The sequence below is a fragment of the Brassica oleracea genome, chromosome C1 (genome assembly GCF_000695525.1).
Source record: "Brassica oleracea var. oleracea cultivar TO1000 chromosome C1, BOL, whole genome shotgun sequence".
In the NCBI taxonomy this organism is placed as follows: domain Eukaryota; kingdom Viridiplantae; phylum Streptophyta; class Magnoliopsida; order Brassicales; family Brassicaceae; genus Brassica; species Brassica oleracea.
The window spans coordinates 11,306,582-11,316,503 of NC_027748.1; positions in this window are offsets into that span (position 1 = coordinate 11,306,582).

Below are 9,922 nucleotides of genomic sequence, written 5' to 3' on the forward strand. Positions count from 1 at the left end.
GACTTCCTGTTTCGTCTTTGGCGAGACCATCTCTATTAATGCGTTTATCTGCTTAGGATTGGCTTTGATCCCTCGACACGTGAGTAGGTACCCGAGAAATTTTCCTGATGCCACCGCGAATCTACACTTTGCAGGGTTCAGTTTCATGTTGTGGGCGTTAAGTTTTGCAAAGCACTCCTCCAAATGGGAGACGTGGTCGTGCTCGTCAAGAGACGTTAAGAGCATGTCATCGATGTATACCTCCATAGTCTTGCCGAGCTGTTCGGAAGCGGAGGTTAGCTCCAATCTCGACGCATCGTTCCGGAGAGGATTCGTCGAGGCAGATCGAATTTACCGGTTCGCAAGTCGGTTCGCGCTTCCATTCTAGGGCTTCGGCCCTTTGAGATTGCCAGAAGACTTCCGAGTCTCGTTCCGGGGCGTTCTCATCGAGAGTCAGCTTTCTTTTCTTTTTATGGGAAGTTTCGATCCCCAAGTTTTTTCTTTTTAACTTGGCGGCGAAACATACTTGCGACATCCTACGGTTTCCTTGTATAGTTTCGACTACACAAGGGGTTGGAAACTTAAGGCACAGATGGAATATCGAAGGGATCGCCCGCATGGAATTCAGCCATGGAGTACCGACGATCGCGTTGTACGATGTTGGGCGGTCGATGACTAAGAATTCCGTGATTTTGGTGATGCTCCCGGCTTTAACAACGAGGTCGATCGAGCCGAGACTCATAGTAGCTTTTCCTGAGAGTCCGAATATCGGGCTGGGTCTGTCCGTAACGGCACACAGATCGATATCCATTCTTTCGAGGGTGCTTTTGTAGATAATATTGGCCGTGCATCCGGTGTCGACCAACACTCTCGATACGTCGATGTCCTGGATCGTCATCTCGATGACAAGGAGATCGTTGTGGGGTTTGGCCTGATCGGCCGTTGCCCGGTCCTTGAAAGAAACGACATCGTTAGCTACTGGAGCGGACATCCTGTGTCTTTTATAGTTTAGTGATTTTTGAGTTAGAGAATTCGTCAAACCCCCCCCCCCTTTCCTTTTAGCGCCAAACTGTGGGAACCGAAATTCACACCGTCGATTATAATAAATAATAATGGAGGAAAACCGAGTGAACCCGTTTTTCCTTGAAGGTCCGAATTCTCTGCGTAATCACTTTAGAACGATAAAAAGATAGATAATCGCTCAGAGGCGTTTTATTGAATAGTATGAATACAAGATTTCTCCGAGAGGAGTAGAGATATGCTAACTATCGGAACAACATGACAAGAGGCGGCCAAAACGTTCTATGCCTTGCCGTGCTAGTCTAACCACCTAAGCCCTAAGTTCTCTAAGCTAGCATGAGTTCTCTAAGTCTAAATTCTCGGATCCCTTTTTCTTCTAAAACCTACTCTCCTTATATAGTCGCTCTATGTCGGTGGCCCATCCTTCGCCTTCGGACCCAAGTCTATCTCTTTCGGGAATATTCCATTTTTCATCGATCTTGATAGTTATCCTCGAATCTTTACATTTATCGTATTTCTGTGAGTTAGGAAAAACCGTCAAAACTTTTTCCCTTCTGAGAGCGTAGATGGGCCTCTAGACCAGTCTGGATCCTTGCGGACCGTTCTTAGGCCTTTTGGCGTTTATACGATTTCTCGGTTTTGGTTATAAAACTTCGAGAATAACTTTAATCAAAACAAAACGAGAAGTATATGGTCCCGAAGGTCGGATATTACAGCTATACGGAAGATACGGGAGTCGAAGTAAGTCGGACAGGCCGGGATCAGGTCGAGCTCACCGGGCGAGCCGACTCGCGTGACGGCCGAACTCGCCGGCGAACACAATCATGCGATGGTTCAGCTCGCCGGCGAGCTGACCGGCGCGATGGCTGAGCTTGCCGGGCGAGTTCAACCACACGACGGTTCAGCTCGCCGGCGAGCTGACCGGCGTGATGGTTGAGCTCACCGGCGAGCTGACCCGTGTGACGGTTCTGCTCTCCGGCGAGTGGCTTTTGGGCAGGACTCGCTCGTTCGTTCACTTCCGATCTTTCTTTATCTTTCTTTCAGTTAATGTTTTGCGAGAAATCCGTGAATAAGAAACAATCATAGCCGTTGATTTCAAAATAACCGTTTTTGACCCAAACAAGGTTCTCATGGCGGAGAACTTTCTGTTTGAGCCTCTCAACCTCTTCTTGCACACCCATAACCCATGGTTTCCTGTAATGAAGACGGTCATTCTGCCAAAAGAAAAAAAAATGGTCAAATAGCAAACATATAACCGCTAATAAATGAAAGAGATAGAAAGAAACTTCATACCTTGAAGTCTTTGCAAATGAAGTATCTTTTCCCAGGGAGGTAGTCATATGTATCTTTTTCATCTATAATTTCCTTCATGATTGATCCACAGGGGCACAGTTGGGGAATCCCCTGCAGCGAATTTGATACGAAATCAACCCTCTGGTAGTATGCTTTGTAGGCTTTCATATCTCGCTGTTCTTCATCCATTTCAGAACCTGCAGGAAGAAAAAATGTTGATTAAATACATTGTAACCATTGCAAACATATAACCGATTCTAAATCGACAAATATTATAAAACCCAGACGATTCTCATTCAAAAAAAAAATTCAAATCAAGAACCAAAACCCTAAATCGATTGTGAACTCATCCCCGAACCTCTAATCCAGACGATAACAACAAACAACCGAAGCGAAAATGAAAAAAAAAAAATCAAACCCAGACGATTCTCATTAAAAAAAAAAATTAAAATCAAGAACCAAAACCCTAAATCGATTGTGAACTCATCCCCGAACCTCTAATCCAGACGATAACAACAAACAACCGAAGCGAAAATTAAAAAAAAATCAAACCCAGACGAAAACCATAAATCGATTTTAATCCCCAATCCGATTTGAAATCCTAAATTTTTTTAAACACCACAATCGAACCCTTAAACGTGATGAAATCAACATGCATCAACTCGAGAAGGAAAAAAAAAAGATAAAGCTCGGATTTTACCTTCAAAAGTAACGATCGCAAATCGCCTCTCTATCGCCTCTCTTTCTGCTCTGTTTTTTTTTTCGGCTACGAGATAGAATGAGGTTGGTTCGCGTGTTTTTTCTCTCCCCTAGCAAAAGACAACCCTAATCCGAACCAATGAGATAGCGCCAGCGCATTAAGGACTTCGTCCTTGTTATCCTTAATTAAGGATCATCCTTAAGTTTGCACTCCTTTTTAAATGTTTATTTAATCAAAAACCGCTAAGGATTATAGCTAAGGATTATCTATAATCCCGCGTTGTACATGCTCTAAGGAGCAACAAACTTTGATGACTGCAAAACTTTGATGACTGCAATACCCTTGAATTAAATAATATCACTCAAATTACTACCTCTTTTCTTTCTCTTTTTTTGAACAAAACACACAAATTACTTCCTAAGTATTCATAAGAAGTACCTATATTTCATCTTGTCTGCTCATATTTTTTTACAAAACTTTCTCCGGACTGGTATACATGAATAGACCTCCTAGTCACTAAATATTCAACTTCGATTGACACTTAATAATTTTGAAAGGTGAAAAGTCATGGAAAGAATGAGGTATAAGGGGAAGCGTTTACTTTTTTAGGTGAAAATGTGATGTTGATGGTTGCTTATTAATTCGAGGTCAGAACTTGGAGGTTGGTGCAGAATCTGCAGATATGTCTTCGATTCATCATCTGTGCCAGCAAAAGATCTTTCATGCACCATAAACTGTTGGTGATAAGCAACGTTAAAAGGTTGGCAGAGGCCAAAAAACAAGACACTACACAACAATAAGTAAGGTGCCCGACCTGTGATGGCTGTGTCATGTGTCATTTTCTGATCACTGGATGCTGTTGTCGAACAAAACATAAGCCAGTCGATATGGGTGATATATGTTTCTAGATGTGGGCCCAAATTTTAGTCAAGTTGATTATCATTTTTTGATGTGCAAGTTAAATTATAACCAAAAATGAGATATAAATTTTGATCAGGAGAAAAAAAATGTAAGATAGGTTTCAAAAGTAACTTTCCATTGATAGCTTAAGAGCGTATATATACAAGTCGTAGAAGATCTTGATGAGATCAAATCTAAAGAGATAACAACAATAGATACAGATAATTATCTACCGTCGTAATTATCTATTATAGGATATACACTAACACACCCCCTCAAGATGGACTCGTCGGAGACAGACCAATCTTGACGAACAAATCATGAAACCGAGCTCGTGGGAGTGGCTTTGTCAAGGCATCGGCGAGTTGATTCTTAGAGCTGACATGAGACACCCTCAGATACTTCCGTTGCGCCAGTTCTCGAACAAAATGATAGTCCAAAGCAAGATGCTTCATTCTTGAGTGAAAAACAGGATTTGCCGCCAAGTATGTAGCTCCTATGTTATCACAGTAAAGTGTGGGTGTTGTAGTGATGGGAAACCGAAGTTCCCTGAGTAAGTTGGCAATCCACATGACCTCTGCTGCAGTTGACGTCAAGCTTCAGTAATCTGCTTTTGTACTAGAGCGCGCAACCCCTTTCATTTTCCATGAGCTCCAAGAAATTGGTTGTTTGCCAAGATATACAATATAGGCTCCTGTGGAGGTGTAGTCATCTTGGTCTCCTGCTCAGTCTGCATCTGAATAGGCATGGAGACTGAGAGGTGTTTTGCGTGAGAAGAAGATACCTTTGATGGCGGTGCCGGCTAGATATCTTAATACTCTCTTGGCAGCTTCAAGATGCAGTGTAGTGGGACAGTGCATGAACTGTGAAATTCTGTCGACGACAAAGGCTATATCCGGTCGTGTGAGACATAGATATTGTAAGCTGCCAACAATCGCTCTAAATGTAAGAGGATCATCCAGAGCGGTACCACCCTTCTGAGTCAGGTGTTGTGTGGAGTGCATAGGAGTGGCAACGGCTTTGGAGTGTGTCATCTTGGTCTTTGCAAGGATGTCAGTGATATAGTTGACTTGAGTAAGCTGAAGACCAGTGGTTGTTCTGCGAGCCTCCATGCCAAGGAAGTAGGACAGATCACCGAGATCCTTCAGAGAGAAGCGTGAAGAGAGATACTTAATGAAACTTGTGATTTTGGACAAGCTGTTTCCTGTAACAATAATGTCATCGACATAGATCAGGACATAGACAAGTAGACTACCAGAGCTGTACACGAAGAGAGAAGCATCAGCCAGTGAGTTAGTGAAGCCGACACCAATGAAAGCCTCTCTTAGTGCATTGTACCAAGCTCTTGGAGCTTGTTTGAGGCCATAGATGGCCTTCGTAGCCTACAGACATGATCAGGTTTATCCTTGTCTATGAACCCTGGCAGCTGAGTCATGTATACTTCCTCATGAAGATCACCTTGGAGAAATGCATTGTTGACATCAAGTTGTTTGAGAGGCCAATCATGTGCAACAGCAAGACCAAGTACTAGACGAATGGATGCATGTTTTATCACCGGACTGAATGTATCATGATAATCAACTCCTGGTCGTTGATGGAAGCCTTTGGCCACGAGGCGTGACTTGAGCCCTTTCACTGTTCCATCAGGGTTGTATTTGATTCGGCGAATCCATCGACATCCTACTATGTTAGAGGCAAGTGATCGAGGTACAAGGTCAACGTTCAGTTGCGAATGATGGTGTTGTATTCATCACTCATGGAGAGTCGCCATCTCTTATTCTTCAATGCTTGTGCGAGGTTAGCTGGTTCAAGCTCTGCTAGAATCACAGCTAGACCATACTTTTGGTTTGGTTGCTGATGTTGTTCTTGGAGCGCGTTATCATGGCGTGGCTGTTGTTTGTTTGAGCCACTGGAGGTTGCAGCTCCGACACGGTGGAGTTGATGATGTTTGATGTTGTTGATGTCAGAGGTGGAGTTGTAGTTGTAATTGATGTTGTAGCAGGAGGTGAAGTGTCTGAGACTGGAGGTACCACTGCTGACGTAGGCGCCAAGGAACCTGCGATTGGCGGACTGAAAACAAGATTTCGAGAAGCTATTGGCGAAAAAGAGTCAGTGATAGTAGCATCATCTTAAACAGAGGAAATTTTAGAAAGAGCTGAAAAGGGAAAGGTAGTTTCATGAAAAATGACATGTCTCGATATGTAGACTTTAGAGTTAGGAACTTCAAGACAAATGAAAGCACTCTGACTGAGAGAATAACCCAAGAATACACATGGAGTCGAGCATTGAGTGAACTTGGTGTTCCCATACGGCAGTATCCAAGGGTAGCAGAGACATCCAAAGGTTCGCAGCTTCCTGTAGTTGGGCGGTGTCTGAAACATAACTTGAAATGGAGATGAGTTTGCCAATACCAGAGTTGTCATGCGGTTAATGAGGTACACTGCTGCAGCAAAGGAATAGCTCCAGTATGTTTTAGGAATGCATGCGTGTTGTAATAGAGTTAGACCAGTCTCCACAATTTGTGTTCAGCTACTCCGTTGTGTTCCGGTGTGTGTGGTGGAGTGGTGTGGTGTGATATACTGTGTGTTGCTAGATAAGAGCGAAGTCCAATGAACTCGTCCCCATTTTCAGAGTACAGCGTTGTGATCGTTGTTTTGAAGCGATTCTCAACTAGCATTTTGAAGTCCGGGAAGATCTGAGCCACCTGCGACTTTCTTCTCATTGGAAACATCCATGTGTACCTTGTGAAATGGTCAACAAACAGAACATAATATTTGTAACCATCAACAGAGTGGATGGGAGAAGTCCAAACATCAGATAAAAGAATGTCTGGTGGGCGAGAAGATGATAAAGTGGTATTTGAAAATAGAAGTTTGTGTGTTTTATTACTGAAACAAGAATTGCAAGGTGAAGATGACAGTGGAAAACTGGTAAATGAAAAATAGAAATCATATGATTAAGTGTTTGCGAATTCGGATGGCCTAAACGAGAATGCCAACCCGATTTGGAGGTTTTAAAACAAGAGAAAGCCAAAACATTATTGAAAGAAGAAGATGATTCAGTCGGCCATTCGTAGACTCCTTTACTGGCCTGTCCGTTGAGCAGTGTTTCCCCCGTTCTGAGATCCTTCACCCGAAAATCAGAGGGACACATTTGAACCATGACATTGTTAGTTTTACAAAGCTTGTTCACCGAGATAAGGTTCTTCTTCATTGAAGGAACACACATCACATTATTTAGAGTTAAAGATCTAGATGAAGAGGGAAGTTTAATTGAACCAGTGTGAGTGATCGGGAGTCCTGTGCCATTTCCAATCATGACATCGTCACCTCCTTGGTAAGATGTGTGTAGAGACAGATTGCTGAGATCCGAAGCAATGTGGTGGGAGGCTCCATTGTCTAGAAGCCAAGGCGACATAGACATATCGTAGGGACTTGCTTCAGTGTAATGAGCTTGAGGATTCCATTGAGGCGGTGGCATAGGTGGAGGAGCATGCCATTGTGGAGTTTTCATTTGTGGTGCTCCTGGACGATTTTTCATAGTGGAAGCAGAGGAGTAGTGTAGACAGCGTCTTGCACTGTGCCTTTGGACACCACAGATTTGACATTTTCCAAGATAGCCACGACCCCTTTCTTGTTGTCCGCCACTGCACAATCAGGGGGTCAATTGACCCATGTCAATTTTTGAAAAAAAAAAATACTTGTATTTCCTAAGAAAAAATCTGATGAATTTAGCTTGTTGACCCTTGCAAAATACATTTGCTATTACATTGACCCTTCTAAAATAAAATTCTGCTTCGGCCACTGTGCCTAAGTACAGGTTTCAAAGCTAATGCGATGTAAAGGGTTTGCATGAACAGTAAATATGTAAAAACAATTAGATGGAATTCCCTTTTTTTTTTTGTTAAAGCAGGTGCAAGCTCAGTATGTAATTTATTGTTACGTACATAACAGTTGCACATGTGAACCCTATCATACACTATGGCAGAAAGAAACAGACTCAGCTCTGTTGTACACAATACTCTTGATATATAGAGTGCTTTAACGAGAAGTGAAAAGATACGGAGATTGGCTAGTCACTATCTCCAATAATAAATGCAGAAGGGGATAAGGAAGCATGCGCACAAGATAAGCATAAAAACTTTTGTTGTTGGGTTTACTATTTCTGGACTTAGTGCTCTATACTTATGCAGTTCTATCTTTTTGAGTATTGAAATTTGTAAAAGGACAACACATGAGAAGCCTGAAGTGCTTGCTTTTTCACTTTTCACACAGCCAATACAATAACACTAGTCAAGAAGTCATCATACCAAGTTCTTGATAAGAGGAGATAACGAGTCTCGAGTTACAGTTAACCAAACCAAATGGCATTTACCACCAACTCAGTTCAACTGAACTCTAATCGTGTTTCTGAGATGGACTGAGATAGTAAATGCTCAAGTCAAGAACTAAACCAGCCATGGATCAATTTCGAGTCCAATTAATCTTACAAGTTTTTTTAATAGAGGTGTCAGATGGATCGTACAAGTCCAAATGAACATTTTGTCTGGAACACTGATCAGTGGCGGAGGTAGAAACAAAATTCAATGGGTCAAAATCATATATGTATAAAAAATTTAAAGATTTCATAATAAACAAGGGGGGTCAAACCCTTAAAAATGAACCAACCATTCAATATATATTAAAGTTATAGGTTATATTAAACTAAATTTAAAAATTGCTAGGGGTCAACTGACCCCCTACTTCTTTGCCGCCGCTACTGACACAGTGACACTGATGGTTCACGGTCCAAATATGACCAAACACAAATAAAAGTACGGTCAGCTGGCTGGATAGCAATGAGCTATTCATGTCCAAATGGACAGTTCATGGTTAAAAAGGAATGTCCAAATTGAATTTTTCTTTGTATGGAGATTATTGACTTTCCTCTAATCGATTTTAACTTAATTTTTGAAGTATTTTAGATCTGCCAATGATTATACGATCTAACCTGCGCAGCAAAATCGTGTTAATCGATAAACAGATATGTCAGTTCCCGTTTATTATGTTTTGGACACCCCACCCATTTAACATCCCTAATACTTGATAAGAAGAGAAAAGAGCAAATAGTTCTTGGTTTTACTGGAAGCCTATAACCCATTCATTGGATCAATTAGATTATACAAAAGAATAAAAAAACTCAATTATATTCATATTCAGAATAGGTTTCGCTCCAGAATCCATATCAATCACAAGCTCCATGTATATGCACAGACTCACTTGGAAACCAATGCAACTGCGAGATTCATCCACAGATTCAAGCAAAATGAAATACCTAGCGATCTTTAGTTTTACTGAAAGCGTGCCTGATTGTTCCGTCATTTATTTGTATCTATCTACGGGACCAACACAAAACTTTTGCAAATGATGTTTCAATTGATGTAGATGGAGTACTATTGAAGTTTATCGTAGTTTCCTGATATAATGTGAGACTTCAAACATATTCAATGTTTGTATACATTGACCATTCTAGTACGACAATGCATTCATGTTATAAATTTGTGCTTACAACTACAAGAAAACAGCGACATACTGAGGGAAAATATCGTCGGTATGTCGTCGGAATAACGTTATTCCGACGACATACCGACGATATTTTCCCTCAGTATGTCGCTGTTTTCTTGTAGTTGTAAGCACAAATTTATAACATGAATGCATTGTCGTACTAGAATGGTCAATGTATACAAACATTGAATATGTTTGAAGTCTCACATTATATCAGGAAACTACGATAAACTTCAATAGTACTCCATCTACATCAATTGAAACATCATTTGCAAAAGTTTTGTGTTGGTCCCAAATTTTCATCGGAAATTTCCGAGGAAATGAACCCTTGGAAAATTCCGAGGAACAAGGGTCCCTCGGTATATTCCGAGGAACAAGGGTCCCTCGGTATATTCCAAGGAACATGTCCCTCGGTATATTCCGAGGGTTCATTTCCTCATAATTTGAACCCTCGGAAAATTCCGAGGAACTAGTCCCTCGGTATATT